Here is a 21,381-nt window from a genome sequence, read left to right on the forward strand (position 1 = left end):
GCATCAGGGCTGAGAAACTGCATTCTGGGGAGCTTCTGGGGTAACAGTGACAACTTTGTAAACCACACACAAAAACAGAAGTAGGGAAACTACTGAGAGAATATACCAAAGTGACTGGAACAGTCTGCTGAGGTGGTAGGTTTATGAGTGATTTTTTTTTTATTTCTTCTACTTTCTAAACTTGAGCCAATGCAGTCACATTATACCTGTCACTTAAAAAACTAATTTCTTTTGGCTCAACCTGCATGTGCTGAAGCCCTATTTAACACGGGCACAGTGCTAGTCACTGTGGAAAATGTAAAAAATGATGACGTCAGGTTCACCAATGACTATGGAACTCTGAGCCCGGACACGTGTAGAGCTGGATGCGTTGATGTGTGACTCATCTATCCCCCAACGGTAGATGCGTCCGTGGAAGTGCATGAGGTCTCCAAGTGGGAGGACAGGAGAGACGAGAATATCCATGGGCAGGACTTGGGAGAATATGAATATTTAAAAGCAGGGACAGGAAGAAGAGTCAATTATAGAGCCAGAAGAGGCAGAACAGGGAGAGTTTTCTGTCGTGGGAGTCGAGGAAGGTGAGGGTTTCAGACAGAGAGGCACCACAGCGTGTCCATGCAGCAGGAAAGTCAGTGAAGAAGAGCAGGAACAGCCCCCGCTGATGTAGTTCCAGGATGGCTTAGAAACAACCCCAGCAGCTTCAGGAGAGTCGAGAGAGGGGACGGTCCGATGGCAAAACGCTGAAGCGTGAGTGGCTGCTGTGGACGTGAAAAGAGTCCAGGTAAACAAGTTTTTCAAACAGGTTAGGACTCCAGGGACGATAGTGTCAGAATAAAGCAAAGATGTGTGTGAGATGGTGGGGTAGCCTTTGGTGTGTACAAGCAGAGGGGGAGGAACCCATGAGAGGGACGGAATGGAAATGTTCATGGGAATAGAAAAGCATGCATTTGGAACACTGGCATTCAAGCAATTTTGACTGATGAAAACAGCAATTTCACATTGTTCAATCTAATAAAAAAAAGCAATGAAAGCTCACTATTCACTGAGAAAAGAGCCTATTACCCAAGTTTGTTTGGGACTGGCAATATGCCAAACATACATCAACTGTCTTCCCACGGGGCTCTGGAGGCGCCAGGTGAATAGTATCCAGTCCTTGTTCTAGGGAAGCTTAGGAAACAGACATGAAAGAAATCACTGTGCTCTGCCATGGTAGATGCTCAACGGCTGTCACTTTAGACCGAGAGTAAGGACTTCCACAGAACCAGGAAAAACCTAGACGAATGTCCGGGAATGCCCAGGCAGGCATCTGGTCAGGCTGGAGGACCAGAGAGCATTCACCGCAGGAAGGACGGTGGAGGAGGCCAGCACCCCAGGCCGCGGGGGAGCAGGACAAGTGTTCCGACATTGCTGAGGTTTAAAGGACAAGGAGAGAGTGCTCAGAAGTGAAGGTGGAGGTCACACAGGAGCAGATCGTGGAGGCGTTGCGGGTGATGGGAAGGTAAGCGGCAACAGACATGCTCCCACCCCGGACTCTCGATGGGTCCTCCAAAGATGGAGCTCGCAAAGTTTCCACGGCACTGCTGACCCGCCACATCCGCAGCTCCGAGTAACGCCGCCTGACAGGGGCTGAGGCTAGTGGCAGGAATATGAACTAGTTGGGAGTGTCTGAGTCCCTGTGATCTTGGTGGTCGGACACAGAGGGTCAAGTGTGTGTGTGGAGATAGCAGAGCACAACGTTTAAGAGAAGACTCCAGCCTGACCAGGCGGTGGCACAGTGGATAGAGCGTCGGACTGGGATGTGGAAGGACCCAGGTTCGAGACCCCCAGGTTACCAGCTTGAGCACGGGCTCATCTGGTTTGAGCAAAAGCTCACCAGCTTGGACCCAAGGTCACTGACTCCAGCAAAGGGTTACTCGGTCTGCTGAAGGCCCACGGTCAAGGCACATATGAGAAAGCAATCAATGAACAACTAAGGTGTCACAACGAAAAACTGATGATTGATGCTTCTCATCTCTCTCCTTTCCTGTCTGTCCCTGTCTATCCCTCTCTCTGTCTCTGTAAAAAAAAAAAAAAAGAGAAGACTCCAGAGGCTAGCTAGCTGGCTGCCTCCAAATCACCTTTCTACCACTTACCACCCAGATAAGGAAGAACAAAAGAAACGTTTTGCCTCAATTTTTCCATTGGCCAAATGGAGATAACCAGTGCCACCTAGTGCAAAGGCTTATTTTCAACGTTCAGTGAGATGATGAATGTAGGTACACAGTGCCTGGCACCTGGTAGGCATTTCATAAATGTTGATGAAGATTCATGGACATGGTTATTAGCAGTGGAGTTGTCTGAGCATGGGAGAGCATGGCTCCTGCGCTCTTTAGCATAAGGGCGGGTCTCTCTCCATAACAGTAACCCATGGAGGAGCCGGGGCATCCCAAGCATCAATAACGTAAGGAGGGCGTGAGGTCCAATCACAGAGTACGGCCTGCTCGCATTCATCTGCGGACTTCTCCCAGAAAGCGTACTGATGGCGCTCTTCCCTCCCAGGACCACGAAAAGAAGCTATAATGAATTGCCTGGTTCCCCCGTTCCGTTCCTCTTCGATTCCACTTGTCACTCATGTTTTGAATTGCAGCAAAAAAAAAGTAGACTGAGGAGTGGAGATGAGCTGTCTCACCCCAAAACTCACCCAGAGTGTCCCTAAACGAGGTGATAACACTTGTGTCAGCAACATGCAAGTCAGAGAATTCAGGTCTGAAAAGAAATTTACTCATTACCACACACCCAACACACACATCCAACCCCGCCTAAAGAGTGAAGACTAGAGTTTAAAGCAGGGGTCCCCAAACTTTTTACACAGGGGGCCAGTTCATTGTCCCTCAGACCGTTGGAGGGCCGGACTATAAAAAAAAACTATGAACAAATCCCTATGCACACTGCACATATCTTATTTTAAAGTAAAAAAACAAAACGGGAACAAATACAATATTTAAAATAAAAAAACAAGTAAATTTAAATCAAGAAACTGACCAGTATTTCAATGGAAACTATGGGCCTGCTTTTGGCTAATGAGATGGTCAATGTGCTCCTTTCATTGACCACCAATGAAAGAGGTGCCCCTTCCGGAAGTGCGGCGGGGGCCGGATAAATGGCCTCAGGGGGCCGCATGTGGCCCGCAGGACGTAGTTTGGGGACCCCTGGTTTAAAGGGTGCCGAGGCTGCAAGACAGCGCTGACCTCTGCTCTCTTTCTTCTCTACACCCAGATTCCCACCATCATCGGAGTCAGGCTTTGTGTGACCGTGAACCACAGGGAGTGAGAGCCAGGCGAGAGCTCAGCAGTCCCGGTCTGGGATCGCAGTATCTGCAAGAACTCAGGAGAGGAAGAACTGGCTCCACTGGGGGTGAGGGGAAGGCATGGATTATTTTCAACTTTGTCAAAATCTTAATACTTACAGGTGACCAGGCGGTGGCGCCATAGATAAAAGCATCAGAATGAGATGCGAAAGACCCAGGTTCGAGACCCTGAGGTCACCGGCTTGAAGGCGGGCTCATCTGGTTTGAGCAAGGCTCACCAGCTTGAGCCCAAGGTCGCTGGCTTGAGCAAGGGGTCACTCACTCTGCTGTAGCCCCACGGTCAAGTCACATATGAGAAATCAATCAGTGGACAACTAAGGAACCACAACGAAGAATTGATGTTTCTCATCTCTCTCCCTTCCTGTCTGTCTGTCCCTCTCTCTGACTCTCTCTGTCTCTGCCACACACAAAAAAAATCTTAATATTTACAGTTACAGTATTCATTTAGTATAAGACTCCCCCAGATACCTGAATAACTCTCAAGCTAAGATCCATGACACAAGTAATGAGAGATTTCCTTTCAGGTCTAAAATGAAAGCATTTTTTCACCTTCACCTTACAGTGAAGAAAGCAAGGCCCAGAGAGGGGAAGCAGGTTTTCCCAGGCCACCCAGTTCCCTGGTCATAGAACTGAATGTACCCCGGTACCCAGAAGTCTTTACGTTCCTTCCGAAAACTTCCCACTCCTTCCCACAGCTTCCCTCGAGGATGACGCTGGAGCCCATGGGACAGAATACCAGCACCCCCGCGATTCCTCTGTTACTCTCCCGCTTTGGGGAGTCAATGCAAAGGAGCTGATCAAGTTTTGCTGACCCAGTAATCAAATAACATCAGGTGGAAAGAAAACACTAGCATCCTCCCACAACCACAAAAGCAATTCTCATGCGGAGATAACACTCAGATTGTTTGAATCTATGACTCTGCCAGTTTTATCCCACATCTTTTTTATTTCTAAAACAACTTGGGGAAAAGTAATAAAGAACACTATCACCAAAGGGGGGGGGAGGAGAAAACAAGGAACCTATAAACACACCCTCTAACAAAGAAACTTGACTTCAGAGTTAGCCTGCTTTGTTTTGAAAGAAAGAAGAGGAGAAAAGAGCCTTCGTAGAGAGTTTCAGCACAGAACGGGGAATCGCTGAAAAAAATATACAGCATTCTCAGAGGAGTTCCCAAGCACCACAAGAAACATCAAAAAATTATTAAATTCCCAATTACTGCCATTCCGACATATGGTTTGTTTTTTGTTTTTTTTTTCACAAATGGAAAACAAAGTTGAAAACCAACCAGGACAAGGGAGCAGAATATAGATGCCCTTGAAGCCTTTACCGACGCACATCCCCCAAAGGGGTCACGCAGTTCGCAAGCAGAACTGATGAGGGAAGATTTCCCACCGGGAAATGCCTGCCGGAAAGGGCTCGTCTAGTTCCTCAGAGCTTCTGAGCATTGCGCAGTGAAACAACGTCCGGTGGGCCAGGCTCTGAGCGAACCCGAACGGCTAGCAAGGGCCCAGTGTGCTTTAAACAGCACGAGCCTTTACTGACAAAAGAGGCTGGCTCCGACCTTCCTCACTCTGCAAATCATGCAACTACAGAAGTTCGCACAGCTTGCCTCTTTTTTTCTGTCTGCAGCTTCAGTGCCTGGAATAGAACAGGCTTAATAAAAGTTTTGGGAACCTCAGGATAAAAACAAAACAAGGTTCTGACAAATTTTTGTTGAAGGCTACACAGCCACGAAGTCTTGCTTCCCTTGACTGTTTTCACCTGCGGCTCCTCTGAGCTAATGCCAGATATGGGCAGATCACACGCCCAAATCACCACGTTATCTTAATCACTTATTTTCCGTGAAGGCCCCAGGATGAAAACTAATCTGGAGTAGATTGCTTAGGATAATTCTCTCTCTTTCTTTACCTCTTCACAATATTATCTTGCAACTCTCCCATTGGGCTGACTGAGACCTGCCCTTATGTGAACAAGCCTAGGTTAGCCTCAGTGCCTCCCACTCCCATCAAATTCAGAGTCAGAGAGGTTAAGTGACTCACCCAAAGGCATACAGCAAGTATAAAGGTAACCCAATATAAAAAGCTTCTCAGCCCTGGCCAGTTGGCTCAGTGGTAGAGCATCGGCCTGGTGTGTGGATGTCCCCAGTTCGATTCCCGGTCAGGGCACACAGGAGATGCACCCATCTGCTTCTCCACCCTTCCCCCTCTCCTTCCTCTCTCTCTCTCTCTCTCTCTCTCTCTCTCTCTCTCTCGCTCTCTTCTCCTGCAGCCAAAGCTCCACTGGAGCAAAGTTGGCTGGAGCGCTGAGGATGGGTCCAAGGGCTCTGCCTCAGGCTCTAGAATGGCTCCAGCCGCAAGGGAGCAACGCCCCAGATGGGCAGAGCATCGCCTCCAGGTGGGCATGCCGGGTGGATCCCAGTCAGGCTCATGCGGGAGTCTGCCTCTTGGTTTACTTCCAAAAAATACAAAAAAAAAAAAAAGCTTCTCTTGACTCTCCTTTAGTGCTGTTTCTGCTGCAACCTATTTTTTTTTTTAAATGCCATTTAATGAGGTTAAACAAACTGTCTTGGTTGAAAAATGGAAGCCCCAAATAGGAGACTGTCAAAATTACATCTCTACTCTGCACTTGTCACCTAAGTTCCAGGCCCACATTTCTGATCCTTTACTGAGTACCATCAGGGTAATCACCCGCCACTCCTCAACTCCAAGTCGAATCTCCTCTCCAAAACCAAGCACCTTGGTGTGTTTTTGTTCTTGTTATCATTCCTTTGTTGTTGTTTTTCATTTTCCTTTTATTTCCTGGAATGTATGGCGACAGAAATACCAGGGTTCAAATCCCAATTCAGCCACTTAATCGGCTGTTGTAACATTCCTAAGGGGCAGAAGTTGCTGGAAATACAAATCTCTTTGACCTCAACTTCCCTACAATTAATTTGCTGCCTAAAAATAGTTTTCAGTAAGAAACAAAAAAAAATAGGAGAGGGTGTTAGCCTAACCAGCGTTTCTGGAGAAACAGCCAGCGGGACTTTATGAAGACAGTTCCTAAAAATGTATCTGCAAGTTACAGGATGTGGCTTTTTCGGATGTAACATGCCACAGGAAAAGTACCGAGAGCCGGTGTATTTCTGCAACTTATTACACTGTTTAATTAGAATTTGTCTGTGAAAGCAGCAGCTTAAGCAGCAGTTATCAAAAGGGCATAAATATCTCAGCATCAACTCTTCTGCCCCGGAATTTAAATAGAACTTTGAAAAAAAAAAGGCACAGAAAAATGTCAGGGTAGAGTGGCCACCTTATCACAGGAACAGGCAGGCTCAGTGAACAGCCACCAGCCTCACAGACCAGCCCAGGATAGAGACATGTTAGTAGATGTCTGTCTGGGGAGCTTCACCCCTCTGTCGCCAAGGCAATTAGTTTAATATTTCACTCTACTGGCCTCTACTTTTCCTTCAATTCATTGTCGGATATATTAAAACTTGCTAGATCTTCTCTGGCCAAGAAAATTCGCAGGTGACAATAACATGATCTTTTGCCTATAGGGACAGCATTTGCCTTTAGTAGCTATAGCAACAATAAAACAACATTGCCTGTGATGTCATTGCTGCTCCTTATCACGGAAGGGGAGTGTCTTCATCCCACAGTGTATCACTACAAGGGCTAACAACCTCTTATTTTCTGAGTAACTTAGCAGAAGCTGCCACTTTACTGGGTTTGCAGAGCTGGACCCTAAACACCAAGATTGGGTGCTCCCAGCCTCAACCCCACAGTGGCACCTCCCAACTTCCTCGGTACTCCTAACTCCCAGCCTCAGCTCACTTGCACCCCACGGGGTTGTTGTTCTTCACCCAGTTACTGCGGACTAGCTCTGGCTCCTACAACCCAGCGAACAAAATTCCGAGTGCTGCTACCGGACCTCCTTCAGTGAGGTCTGGACACCCCCTTTCACATTTGTCATTCTGCAGGTAACTCGTTTCGAGTTCTTTTCCCATTTTTACATACGCTATCTTATCATACTTAGTAATTCTTTATATTAAACTTCCCCATTGTTGAGATCCCTGAATACAGTGATTGAATGCAAACTACGTCAGGGGGGCAAGTCAGCCAGTAACAGGGACGTGCCTCTGCTCCCACGAAATCACCCCGAAAGACCACATATGACACTTCTTTGAACATCCCTCAGAATGTCATCATACATTCCAGAAAACTGAAAAACAGAACAACAATAGATTCTATGAAAAGTTTTTCATTTAATGAAGGAAGGAATGAACCACCAAGTAAATAAACTCAGCTATGATTGAGAAATAAAATGCAATGGGGAATTAAACAGACAACCTACAAAATAGAGGCCATTCTGACACAGAAACTCAGGAAATTTTATTGACACCATAAAACACTCTATACGGTATCTCAAGCCTGTTTCTTAAAGCACAGTGCTTTTTCTAAGTGTATATAAGCTATGATCATCCATATTAGAATATCTACTTCAACTCTCTTCAAATTCAGCACCCTCGTGTCACCATAGCAACCTGCAGCCCATAATAAACCAGCCGCTATTATTAAGAGAATTATAAAATGGGAAGCTTTTGATGTTTTTGTTTAATACTCCAATTTTTCCATTATGAAAACCTGATTATTTCATAATAATGTACGCCTCCAAAAGTTAGACCACATGAACTTTAGAAGCCTGAAGACTCCACATTGGTTACAAGTATTTTATTTTATTTTCTCCCCTTGGGATGAAGAAAACTGGTATTTTTGGAGTCTTATGAGATCCAAGGCACTGCTGGTATTTGACAAGATTACTTCTAATGTTCACGACAGTTCTTCAGAATAGGTATTATTATTCCCCTTTCACAGATGGGGAAACAGAGACTCAGAGAGATTGACGAACTCTCCTGATGAGAGACAAATTTGGACAGCTCTGAAAGCACATCTTCCCAGTCCCCAGTTTTGGTAGCCTGACAAAGAGCAAGGTCAGCAGGACTGAGCCCTCCTCCTGGGCTCCCCCGGCTCTCTTAATAACACCAAGAAGCTCTCCTTGAGTTGGAGTTGCACAGACATTCTCTTTCCCCTAAACCAGCGGTTCTCAATCTGTGGGTCGCGACCCCGGCGGGGGTCGAACGACCAAAACACAGGGGTCGCCTAAACCCACAGGTTGAGAACCGCTGCCCTAAACCTATCAATATAAGGTTCCTTCTGGAGGTGGAGGCCCTCTCTTTTGGGATTGGCCACAGGGCTGTGTACCTCTAGGCCTGGCCCAAACTGCAGGAATATGAGAGCTCAGAGAATTGCTTGCACTCTGCTTCTGTGCCCAATAAACTCTATTTTATCTCTGCCCTTGGGGAGCTGTATGTATATCCCCTTTACATGATAATTCCCAAGGCCCCAGAATTGGAGCACAGTTTTTCTGACTTTTTTTTTTTTTTTTTTTTGTATTTTTCTGAAGCTGGAAACGGGGAGAGACAGTCAGACAGACTCCCGCATGCGCCCGACCGGGATCCACCCGGCACGCCCACCAGGGGGCGACGCTCTGCCCACCAGGGGGCGATGCTCTGCCCCTCCGGGGCATCGCTCTGCCGCGACCAGAGCCACTCTAGCGCCTGGGGCAGAGGCCAAGGAGCCATCCCCAGCACCCGGGCCATCTTTGCTCCAATGGAGCCTTGGCTGCGGGAGGGGAAGAGAGAGACAGAGAGGAAGGAGAGGGAGGTGGAGAAGCAAATGGGCACTTCTCCTATGTGCCCTGGCCGGGAATCGAACCCGGGTCCCCCGCACACCAGGCCGATGCTCTACCGCTGAGCCAACCAGCCAGGGCCTTTTCTGACCTTTGAACTCATCTTCCTTGCACCATGCTGTGTGTGTGTGTGTGCGCGCACGTGTATGTGTGTAAAATTCTCTGAGTTTACTACCATAGTTGCACCTAACACTTAGATCTCTGTTTGAAACAAGGTGAGCGATGACATCCTTAAAGGTTTCCACTCGGTCATGGGTTGGACTGGGAAGAAGGTGACCACTATACCCATTGTTTTCACTACTGCCCCTGATGACTCTTACTCCGCACTTTCTCTATCTGAATTCTGCACTTCAGTCCCCAGAAAATATTTTTTAACCCATTCTACCAATAAAGTAAAAAATGTTAAATAGGCAAAATATTCCAACAGATGTTTCTCACAATATAAAATACATATGAATGATCAATAAGCATAAGTGAAAGTGCTCACATCATTATCCATTAGAAAAATGCAACATAAAACTAAATTGAGATACCATTAGACACCCACCCTCCAGAAAGGGTAAAATTTAAAAAGACTCAAAATATTAAACGTCAGAACCGTTGGGTATTTTCTGATCAAGTTAAAGATATACCTACCCTATGACTCAACAATTCCATTTCTAAGTATTTACTCAAGAGAAATTAAAACAAAAGTCTACAAAAAAAGATGTATGCAAGAATAGCTATAGCAACTATATTCATAATAGCCAGTTTGTCCATGAACGAAAGACTGGATAAACAAAATTGTGGTATAGCTATACAATGGAATATTATTCAGCAATGAAAAAGAACATACATAGTTCTGATACACACGACACCACAAATGAATCTCAATGGCATTTTGCTCAGCAAAGGAGCTAGCTACAAAAGAGCACATGCCATTTGATTCCTTTTACATGAAATTCTAGAACAGACTAAACAAATCCATGATGTCTGCAGTCAGATTAGTGATCACTTTTCTGGCGGTTACCGATTGAGAAGGGGGATTTCTGAGGTTGTAAAGATACCCCATCCATTGATCTAGATGATGCTTACTTGCAGTATATATTTGTAAAATGTCATTAAGCTAGCCACTTAAGGTAATACATTGTACTACCTAAAGAAATAAATGAGTACAAATTAGAAGAAGAACAGGTGAAAAGATAAAGCCCACAGCAAGTGGTAAAGGTAGAGGAGCTTCTGAAACTATTTCACGCCCTGTGCACGCCACTCTTCTGCAGCAGAAAGGAGGGCTTTGTCATCCACAGACAAGGCAAGCTTGTTTCCCCAGCAGGCCCAGAGTCCCTGCTCAGCAGGCTGCGTGGAACCGGGGGTGTTCGTTGGGACACTGAATCATAGCTCATGGGGACGAGAGTCCTTGAGCCACTCAGGATTTAAATAATGATGTGTCAACATCTGCCTCTGATGACTCAGATTTAATCTTAACAGTGACCTTGTAAGCTTGCAGTGTTATTAGAGCCAGCCACACAGACACCAAGAATATTAAAGTTGTTTGTCAAAAACCTCTCTGCTTCTGTCAAGGAAAAACTTCCAGAACAGAGGAACACACATGCTCAAAACAGAATCTCCAACTGGAAATGCAACGAATAAGATGACACGTAGGCCTATGTTGCCAAGAACGATCAGTTGGAAGGAATAAACGTCTGGTGTTTGCAGCTCGAAAGGATCCAATAATTTTATGTCGTTCAAGGAGTCGCCAGTTGCAATTCTTTAAAATTAAAATGATGTGCCTCTTGGAAACTCTTATCTTCTCCACTTGTGCTGACATCAAAAATTCTAAGCGACTGTCTCAAATCGTACTGGACTGGCGCCCAGGAACCTGATTCTAACCCTACCTCCACCGTTGCTAGCATAGGTCCTTAGGCAAGCCACGTCAGCTTCTCTGTGCCTCAGTTTCCCCATCTGTAAAATGGAGATAAGTACGAAGCGGGTAAGATTAAAACAGATAACAGAGAGATTGGAGAGAGACTGGCACCGTAGTAAGTACTCAGCAATTATGAGCGATTAATACATTAATCTACACTATGAAGCCCGCCCTTCCTGAAAGCAGGTCCCAGAATGTATCATCCTCAAGTATTGCTGGGAACTCGCCTCATCACAGCTGCAGGGGTCCCAGAGAGTCTCCAAAGGTTCTTTGATTCCTAACTTGGGCCTGACAGTGTACTAAGGGCCAAATACATTGTAAGCCACTTCCAATTGGATTGGCAAAATGGAGCCTCACCACACCCCTAGGTCTTAATAAGACCAGAAATAGATTAGAAAAAAAAAAAAAAAAGCTGAAGTTCAAAGTGTTACCAGAATGCACAGCTAACAGGCGGCTGAGTCAAGATTCACACACCAGATCGTGGGGGCTAGAAAAGCCTGTGTTTTCTCAATTCAACACAATCAGCAAGGCCTCCAGGCAAAGGCACCTGGAAGAGACACAAGGACTGATTAGTTTATCACTGGGTTACCAGCTACCCCGAATGCTGAGCATCTTAACACAACCATTATATATTTTTTATAACTTCATGGGTTGGAAATTCGGGAGTTTGGGAATTCAGGAATTCAGTTGGGAATTCAGGGAGCTAGGGCTGGAAAATCCACTTCCAACATGGCTTCTTCATGTGACATTGAGGACAACTTTTTGCTCCTTGGACTTACTCTCCACAGGGCACGTCATCTGGCAGTCTCAGGACAGTCCTACTTCTTACATGGCAGCTGACTCCAAGAGGCAGGCGGCAGAAAGTGCCAGGACTCCTCAAGGCTGCACCCAACACTGACACAGGGTCCCCCTGACATATTAGGTAGTCAGAGCAGTCATGGAGTCAATCGAGAGTCAAGGGGACGGAGCAATATTCTACACTCCTGGGGGGGGGAGGGTGACAGTTGAGGAAGCACACGGAGATGTTGCTGTGATATCTTTGGAAGACATAATCCACAAACCCCCTAAGCAATCTATTTTTTGCAGACGTGAGAACCAAGGACCTCATTACTTCTGTAATCAAGAACAGCAATAAGTTCAGTGGCTTACTGCTTATAAAATAACTTTTATGAGGCATGTATTATTAAATGCTCATAAAACCCGGTGAGATCAGCATTGTATACAAAGAAAGAAAGAGAAGAGGCCTTGTCTAAAGACCTATAGCCAGAAAGTGTACGTGTCCAAGGTCTTCGCGGCTCCAAGCCTGCTCTGTATGGTGAGATGGGAATGTGGGAAGTGAGCTGTCTTAGGAGACTTCCATTTGTTACTACTGGTTGTTTGGAAAGAGCTGTGGACGTCAACCTCTTGAAGGTACAGGTTAATTCACTTTGCCGCAGACATGAAGAGTGATGTTTGTGGCTCTTCCTACCTTACTTCTGACATAAGATGTCAGAACCCTGTCGCAGCAGGAATAAGGCTCAGGTTTCTAGGTGAGGACTGGAGACACTGGAAATATAACAAAAATCACTGCAACCAGTGACAGCACAAGTCCCAAATGTGGCTGCAAAACACTGCTCCTCAGTTTGGTTTTCCAACAACACAGTCTTGAAGGGTCCCGTTTCAACAGCCCATTAAATGTGCTCCCCATCCTCCAGCATTGAGCCCTTGGGTTTTTTTGGTGATCAGGAGGAAGGACCAACAAAGATGCAAGGCATTAACTTGATACTTCTGTTTCCCACAGGAGGCTACTCCCTCCTGAGAATGAGTGAAGACGGAAACAGCCATTCTCCGTTACACACACACATCCACAATTATTCTAATACATAAATGTGCATTGCCATAGTTCAAGGTGAAACATGGTCATGCAACTTGAGCCAAGGAGAAAAGATACCCATGCAGACTGGATCACTAAGCCTCTTTCAAACTATGTCATTAGATTTTTATTTTATGAACTTTTACGACATCTCCCCCCCACACCCAGACTACCCCTGCACAAAGACAAGGCAACATCTCTCTTATTCCCCCTTGGATTTCCAATGCCTAGCAGAGAGACGATCAAATATCAGGCACTCCAAGAGTGCTTATTGAACAAATAAATGAATAAATGCAGCTTCTCGGCTCCTATCATATCTATACTGCATGGAGATGGACTATATCTGTTTTGTTTATCTGTGTATCCCAACTGGTGCATAGTAGATGCTCAATAAATGTTTGATGAATGAATGAGGAAGGATGAGGGAGGGAAGAATGAAGGGACTTAGACAAAAAAGCCCTCACATTAGCAATAATACGTTTTGTTGAAGTCATTCACTCCCACTTTTGAATTGCTTAGCTTTTGAGAAGTTCAAAGCCACCACTGCTCTGAGGAACCTGCTTAGCTGTTGTCCCGAGTGATATAACTTCGCTCACAGCATCTGAGAAATATCACTGATGGAGAATTTAAGTCTCAGTTGCAAACATCAAGAACAAATATAACCAATGAAACGATCAGAACCAGGAGTTTATGAGTTTCGAATAAAATGTGACTTGAAGGAAAAGCCACAAAGTTATTGGCATGTTATTTCGACTTTAATAACTATATCCCTGCCTCTGACCCTCCCCTGTGTTTCATCTCAACCCGCTCTGCCCTCTGCCCTCTTCTACCCCCATCCCAACAAGTCCCGCGACATCTGTACTGTTTCCCAGACACAGTTTCTCCTGGAGCTGTCCCTCCCTGCCAGTTCTATGGGCTCACTGCAGCTCATGCGTGCGTGTCACTCCCCTCCCGCCTTTGCTAGTTCCCTCCTGGGAGGCCATGCAGTGATCCAGTTAAGCATCCTGCTCCCTCAGCGCTTAGCTTAGCGGAGGGAAAGGGCGTCCCGTTCTGAATGAGCCCCACCCCCGAGACCTTCCCCCATGCCCCAAAAGAACCGATGCTTCCCCAGCTCTAAACAGCCAGCCCACCTCCCTCCCTGCAGAGATCCAGCCACAGGGCCCAGCGCAAGGTGGGTGTTCGCAGCCTGGGTGCCGAGCTGAGATCAGGGTGAGGCGGCCCAGAGAAGGACACTACCCAGAACTTGGAAGGATTCAGGTAGGCTTGTCATTCTAGATCAGCGGTTCTCAACCTGTGGGTCACAACCCCGGCGGGGTCGCCTAAAGCCATCGGAAAATACATAATGCATATCAGGTATTTACATTCCGAATCATAACTGTAGCAAAATTACAGTTATGAAGTAGCCACCAAAATTATTTTTTGGTTTGGGGTCACCGCAACATGAGGAACTGTATTGCGGGGTCACGGCATTAGAAAGGTTGAGAACCACTGTTCTAGATACTGAGCTCTCTGTCCTGGTGAGTACGCTTTACATTTATTCCTCTCATTCTCCAAGTTTTAGGGAGAAAAAGGGGCCAGATCAGAGAAGCTATCATGGTCCACTAACCTAGGCCAAAGGCCATGAGAGCCCCAATTACCAGGGCCCAGGCTGGTGGCTCCCCAAGAGGTGAAGGAAGTGCCCCATATAATCACGCTAGGAGGGTGGCAAGAGCTGAACGGACCCTGCTGGTCTGGTCATTCACCAACAAACAGTCCCTGAGGCCCGCTACATGTCAGGATGGACAGAAGTCCCTAGACACACAACAAGGAACAAGAACATCCATAACGTGCTTCACAGTCTGGGGCAGCAGGCCCAGAAATAATCACGCCAGTTCCGCACAGGGGTCCCAAGAGAACCCAGCCACCTAAATCGACATCGAGAGGTCAAGACAGCGAGAAGCATGTTAAGCTTTCTGGCTTGAAAATGAACTGTTTCCCCTTATGTCACAGAAGACTTTTATGGGGTAAGGGTAAGGAGTGAGGTCCAAACTGTCCACCCTGCAGCCAAGACTTATTTCACAAGAATATACTCTACTCTCCTAACAAGCGGCTGCAGGGCCAAGGACGCAGAACAAGGGGCTGACTCCCAGCTCCGACACCATCAGCGGTGAGGACCTCAGCAAATCACTCCAGCGCTCTCCGGGTCTCCGTTGCCCAACCCGTTCAACCTGGGCGTTGCACAGCGTGGACAGAACTCAGGCACACAGGACCCCTGCAAACTGCCAAGGAAGGCTGGCCTTTCCCCAGCGGAGGCTCCCTGGAAAAGGGAAAATGGACGTTTATGGACGCTCAACCATGTCCAAGGGCTTTACCCATGGGACACCCCATTTACGCTTCACCGAAACCCAATGGAATGCTCCCATCTTATAGACAAGGAAAATGAGGCTCAGAGAGGCTAACAGACATGTCCAGAAGTAGAGTCCAGACAGGAACAAAGCCAGTGGACACCTGTGGTGCTGGCTAAGGGCCACCCTACTGCAGAGAACGCAAACTCTCAGGATCCCTCAGACAGTGACTATGTACCTGTCGGAGCCCCTACACACCTCCCTCCTCCCCCCACTTTTAAACACCACTTTGTGGTCTTGCTCTCCTCTCTCTGCTGTCCTTAGCTTGGGTGAGCCTGGCAGGGGGTGAAGGTTGTGCTGATGGCTCCTCCCACTTCTCTTTGATGAAACATACAAACACCATAAACCCACCGGAAATGAGAGATACAGACACATCTCGAGGACTCCTCCAGGACTGCTCTGTGAGGACACCAGGACTTTCTCCTTTTAATATCTTACTTCAAGGAACGAGAGAGAACTCATTTCAAAACCAGGAGTCCCAACGTCTTCATTCACTATTCAGAAGGTTTTTGTGGGATGCCCCCCACCACCCTTCAATCAAAGGGGGAAATATAAAAGTCTTAGGCTCTGTCATGTGTTCAAAGAGCTTTCTGCCGATGGGTTTGTCACAGGTGGTTGCCTGAGCGGAAGGACAAGACGCTGCCAGTGCTCGGGAGGGGGGGGGGGGCTGGAGCAGCAGTACCAGCTCTGATTCTTCCCGCCTCCCCACAGCACAGCGCACAGCCTGTACCCCTGCTCCTGCACGTTCGTGGACTCAACCCAACAGCCGTCCTTCAGCAAGTCACACAAAATAAGCATGACCGGATGTAAGAAATGGAGGTTTACCCTGAGGAACCAGAGGCAGATATCTGCAGAATTTATCAAGATGGCCAAAACAACACGAGACTTGCTTATCAAGGGGCTAGGAGTAGACTCTCAGGAGAGTTTTGGAGGATTCCTTCAGAGAGAGCTGGGCTGTGGCTCACTGAGGCAGGTTCTCTAAAGCCTCACAGTGGACTGCTGTCTTACTTCTTGAATAATTCCAAGAGCAAGGAATAAGGCTGGCTCACAGCCACAGCACAGGAGAGGGGCCTGGGTAGGGTGACCTGTACTCCCAGAGATACCAGGACAGAAAAGCCAGTGTTCTCTGGGGACCAGGGGGAACTTGACAATAAAGAGAGAGCCGGCATGGAGCCATCTGATCCTGCCCAATGGAGACAGCTGAGGGGAGTCAAGAGCCCTCAGCAGAGAGAAACGGGAGTTTTCTTCCAATGCCTGGGGGTTGCGGATGGAGGACTCCGCCTGATAGCTGGGTAAGTGTCAGGCACCCACACCAAGAGACCTGCAAGTGAAAGGTCCTCTGGGCAAAGGGGGTGCGGGAGAGCCTGTCATTACCAGAGTCCTTGGGTTCCTCTTACCACTTCTGTCCGCCCAGCACCCAGCGCCCAGCTTCTGGAGGTGTCTGCTTCTAAGGGGCCGCACCTGCCGCTCTCCTCAGAGGACTGCCCCGGCGCTATGGCACTGCTTTGTGGCCAGTGCCTCAGAGTTTAGGTCCCTGCACACTAGGAGACCCGCCACGGGAGTGGGTATCTCCTGTCGGCTTGCTGCTCTTCGCTTATGTTCAGTTGTTTTCCAACGTCACTGAGCACAAGAACGCACATCCTGGTTTAAAATGCAGATGTCCTGACCTCCCGGGATTAGGAACTCCGGGGCCGAGGCACGCTGTCCTGCACTGGTGCATTCGCAGCCACGGCCACCAACCCCTTCCTGCATCCTGCCCTCTGCAGTGTGGTCCGGCCGTCCCTCCCACCACAGAAGCAGAGTCGGTGTCGCACCACCTACCTTGCATAGGCCTTGAAAACCACCCTCTCTGACTTCTGCAGCTCCGCAGTGTCTAAGGAATGCCTTGCCCAGGCCAGCCAGCTGAAGAATTTGAGACAGCAGGGCAGGGCTAAGTCCCTCGGGCCACCCTGTCCGAGGATAGTCTACCTTGGCCAATAACCAGCTCACCCCCAGCCTTGAGAACCCACCCAGCTGAGCCTGGTCTGAATCACCAACCTGCAGCCCCTTAAGCTAAATAAAGATTTATTGTTTTAGGCCACCCAGTTTTAGGTTGGTTTGTTGCACGGCATTACCATGGCAATAGACCACCGACACACAGAAGAACCTGCTTTCGGATCAGTCATCCCAGTTTATTATGTGGCTCGTCAAGAGCACCACGGCCTTCCCCTCACCAGGCTTGAACTGTGGTCAGCTGTGGCAGGGCAGGGAGCGGGCCTCTCCTCTCCCCACACAGGTGGGAGCCCCTGGAAAGTAGGGACCCACCTGGGCTCGCTGTGCGTGTGCCTCCGTCGCCGCCACCCGCTGGGTGAGCAGGAGCCACCAATGCTAACAAACACTGGAAGAGCATCAGTCTCCCCCTGACTGCAATGAGGGTGGAGAAAAAAAAGCAGAAGGTGCCAACTTTTACTGACCCCCGAGTAGTTAGCAATTCTAAACAACACACTGGAGAAAAAGAGAGCTGAGGGTCACAGACAGAGAGAAATTAACATGGAAATTTGAAAGGGAATTTTCCCCCCTTTTATTGGCAGCGTAATTAGCCAGAGGATCCCCAACTGACGCTGTTATGACTACTCTGATAGGCAACTGAACTCGGGCGGGGGAGAATCAGATGGAAAACAATAACACTTAGCATTTATACGACTTCTTCCAGGCAGCACTTTCTGTTCCTTTTGTACCTCGAGAATATTAACTAATTAATTGCCATAGCACCCCAGAGTAGACAGTGGGGTTCTCAGTCAATATTTCACAAGGAATAAAAACAAGCACTTTCTAAGCCAGGTAAGCTCCAGGTGATACTTTGGAGTCTTTTCCCTCTTGCCACAACCCTCGGGAGAAGCATCTATTCGTCCCACTTAGTTGTGCCACTGATTGCTTCTCGTGTGTGCCCTGACCGGGGCTGGAACTCACGTCCTGGGGTCAAGCCGATAACCCTAGGATCCAACCAGTGACCTCAGGATCGGAGATCCCGCATTGCAGCTGGTGACCTCGGGATCAAACCGACAACCCCAGGATCAAACAGACTGGAAGGACTCACTCTAACCACTGCACTACTGGCCAGGGCTCTGAATCCAGAGTTCTTAGGGATTCGTATTTATAGACTTAAAATATTAGTACATCCAAACTACAAGGGACATTAGGGAAACACTGGTTCAAATTTCCTGTCTTACAGATGCAGAGAAGAGGCTTATTTCCACCAAGGGTTGTACAGTCTCAAAACAATTCAGGGAAGAAGCAAGAGCAGGTAGATTTTGCTCAGCCTAGCTCAACCTTCACATCCCTAAATTCCAGATGATACAGTCATGAACGTCAGACACACAGAGGACTTCCCCACAGCCTGTGCTCACAAAGGATTTTGCATGTACTAGTCCAGGGGTCCCCAAACTACAGCCCGAGGGCCGCATGCAGCCCCCTGAGGCCATTTATCCGGCCCCCGCCGCACTTCCTTCCGGAAGGGGCACCTCTTTCACTGGTGGTCAGTGAGAGGAGCACATTGACCATCTCATTAGCCAAAAGCAGGCCCATAGTTCCCATTGAAATACTGGTCAGTTTGTTGATTTAAATATACTTGTTCTTTATTTTAAATATTGTATTTGTTCCCGTTTTGTTCTTTTTACTTTAAAATAAGGTATGTGCAGTATGCACAGGGATTTGTTCATAGTTTTTTTTTTATAGTCCAGCCCTCCAATGGCCTGAGGGACTGGCCGTGTAAAAAGTTTGGGGACCCCTGTACTAGTCATTCAGCCATCAAGCCTTTATCGAGCATGTGCCGCGGATACAGTGAAGCCCTGGAGAGCTAAGAGTGAACACGGATTACGTCAAGCCAGGCGTGGTGGGGGGTGAGTCCTGGCAGTGGGCAGAGCACAGAGAAGCTCTGTTCCGGTGGAGGCACAGGACTCTGTGACCTGGGACACTTCGGTATCTCCCAGCCACATCCTGATCATATATATATATAGTAGGTGGCTCAGTAAACATATGGTAACCGGTCAAAGTGGGTATTTCCAGGGCTAGTTCAGAAGCAGCCTGAAGGGGGAGTGAGGGAAACGTTCTTGCACAATGAAAAATACACACGGCAGTGCTCTGACTCTGAAAAACCCGCCATTGCGAGTCTTAGTTCATTGTCATCGCCACGCCCAACAAGTACATTTACAATCGAGAAACAGCACCTTCAGTCTGAACGCACCTTCGCCCCTCCGTATGAATGATCTTCTTCGTTCCTTTCCTTTCATGGCGGGCTCTCTGCTACACTCTGCAGCCTCATCCTCGCCTCCAGCCAAGTCCACACACCTTGACCTCCTTCTCCAGCAGATCGAACTGCTGGCCAGCCCCGAACGCTGGCGTGGTTTAGGCTTCCAAGCCTTTGCGTAGGCTGCTTCCTCCGCCTAGAGAGCTCTACCCCCAACCCTGATGCAGCAAAGAGTACCTTCCTCCCCAATCCCACGTGTCCCGCGCCCACTTCTATTAACGCGCCCACCTCCTCCTATACTACTACAATCTAAGTCCCCACCAATTAGCCAAGGGCCTGGCCCCAAGAGGTGCTTAACGCATTTGAACTTCATTTTAAAATGATATTCTGCTGTAAAAACAACCTTCAGGTGGAGGGATTCAGTGTAGACAGAAGGTACCTGTGGACGTTGACACACAGGGAAGTCTAGAAGATCCGGGAAGGCTCATTTTTACCTCCTCCCTCCTTACCCTGAAGTGCCTGTGACAGAATATGGATGACGCATGGCCCCTCACATTCCCCACACCCCCATTCGGCTGTGTGACGGGCGTGCTCACTCACTCACCACCTTGCAAATGCAGAGGCCCAGGGGCAGCCAGGAGAAGTTTATACTGTTCCCCAAGTTGCTTTTCTTACAGACAAGGAGAGACATTCACCCGGAGACTCAACCATCGCTCATTCCAGGGAGTGATCACAGCGTGTCCCCGAAACTCTGACACCTCCTGTGTCTTGCTGGCTTCTCTACTGCTCAGGAGTCTGGTGGGGAGCGCAAGGTGTCAGCCTAAGCATGCCCTAGGCTCCAGAGCAGGTGCTAGCAAACGCGGAAATGGCTCAGACATCCCCATTCCCCCGCCTCTGAGTTTCTGACACTCCTTTCTCTCCATTGCCTTCTCTTTTGCTCCGAATTAACAAAGTGATCCTCTCAGCACCGGATACCTGCAAATGGCATTAAGTGAAATTAAACAGCCCGGCTCTCCCAGTCCTTGTTCAGTTCAGGCACAGGGTATTACTTTCCTGCCGATGGAAATAATGACTTTGCTTGAAGATCTCCTAGGTTTTATCTCTCCAAGAGGGGCACAGCAAAACAGTCTTCCACTGTCTCATTTAGGAGGGAGGAAGAAGAAACTTAACATACAGTTTGTTGGGGTTTTTTGTTTTGTTTTGTTTTGTTTTTTTCATTTTTCCGAAGCTGGAAATGGGGAAGCAGTCAGACAGACTCCCGCATGCGCCCGACCGGGATCCACCCGGCATGCCCACCAGGGGGCGATGCTCTGCCCATCTGGGGCGTTGCTCTGTTGCATCCAGAGCCATTCTAGCGCCTGAGGCAGAGGCCACAGAGCCATCCTCGGCGCCTGGGCCATCTTTGCTCCAATAGAGCCTCGGCTGCGGGAGGGGAAGAGAGAGACAGAGAGGAAGGAGAGGGGGAGTGGTAGAGAAGCAGATGGGCGCTTCTCCTGTGTGCTTTGGCCGGGAATCGAACCTGGGACTCCTGCACGCCAGGCCGACACTCTACCACTGAGCCAACTGGCCAGGGCTACAGTTTGTTTTAAATAAACTTTTTAAAGGCCTATATAACTCCAAAACAAGGCTGAAGACTTTCCACTCTGCTGAGTACTGCCCAATTTTCACATACAGCTCACCGAATTCTCCCAGGGTCATGATTTAATCAATGGCCTTGACTTGAGTCTGTGCATTGAACAGAGGACAATAGTGTGGGCTGAGAGAAGGTCGCTGGGGCAGAGGGCTTAGGATGCCAGGGAATGATACACTTACCTCCTCTGTGCCAAGGATGGTGCCAGCCTCTGGGATGAGAGGGACAACGGGGGTAAGGCCAAGTTCCCCCTGAAACGAGCCCTATCTGGTGGAGAAGACAGGCAAGTGGAGTCAATGAGGATGAGATG

This window comes from Saccopteryx bilineata, chromosome 10 (genome assembly GCF_036850765.1).
Source record: "Saccopteryx bilineata isolate mSacBil1 chromosome 10, mSacBil1_pri_phased_curated, whole genome shotgun sequence".
NCBI classification, from domain to species: domain Eukaryota; kingdom Metazoa; phylum Chordata; class Mammalia; order Chiroptera; family Emballonuridae; genus Saccopteryx; species Saccopteryx bilineata.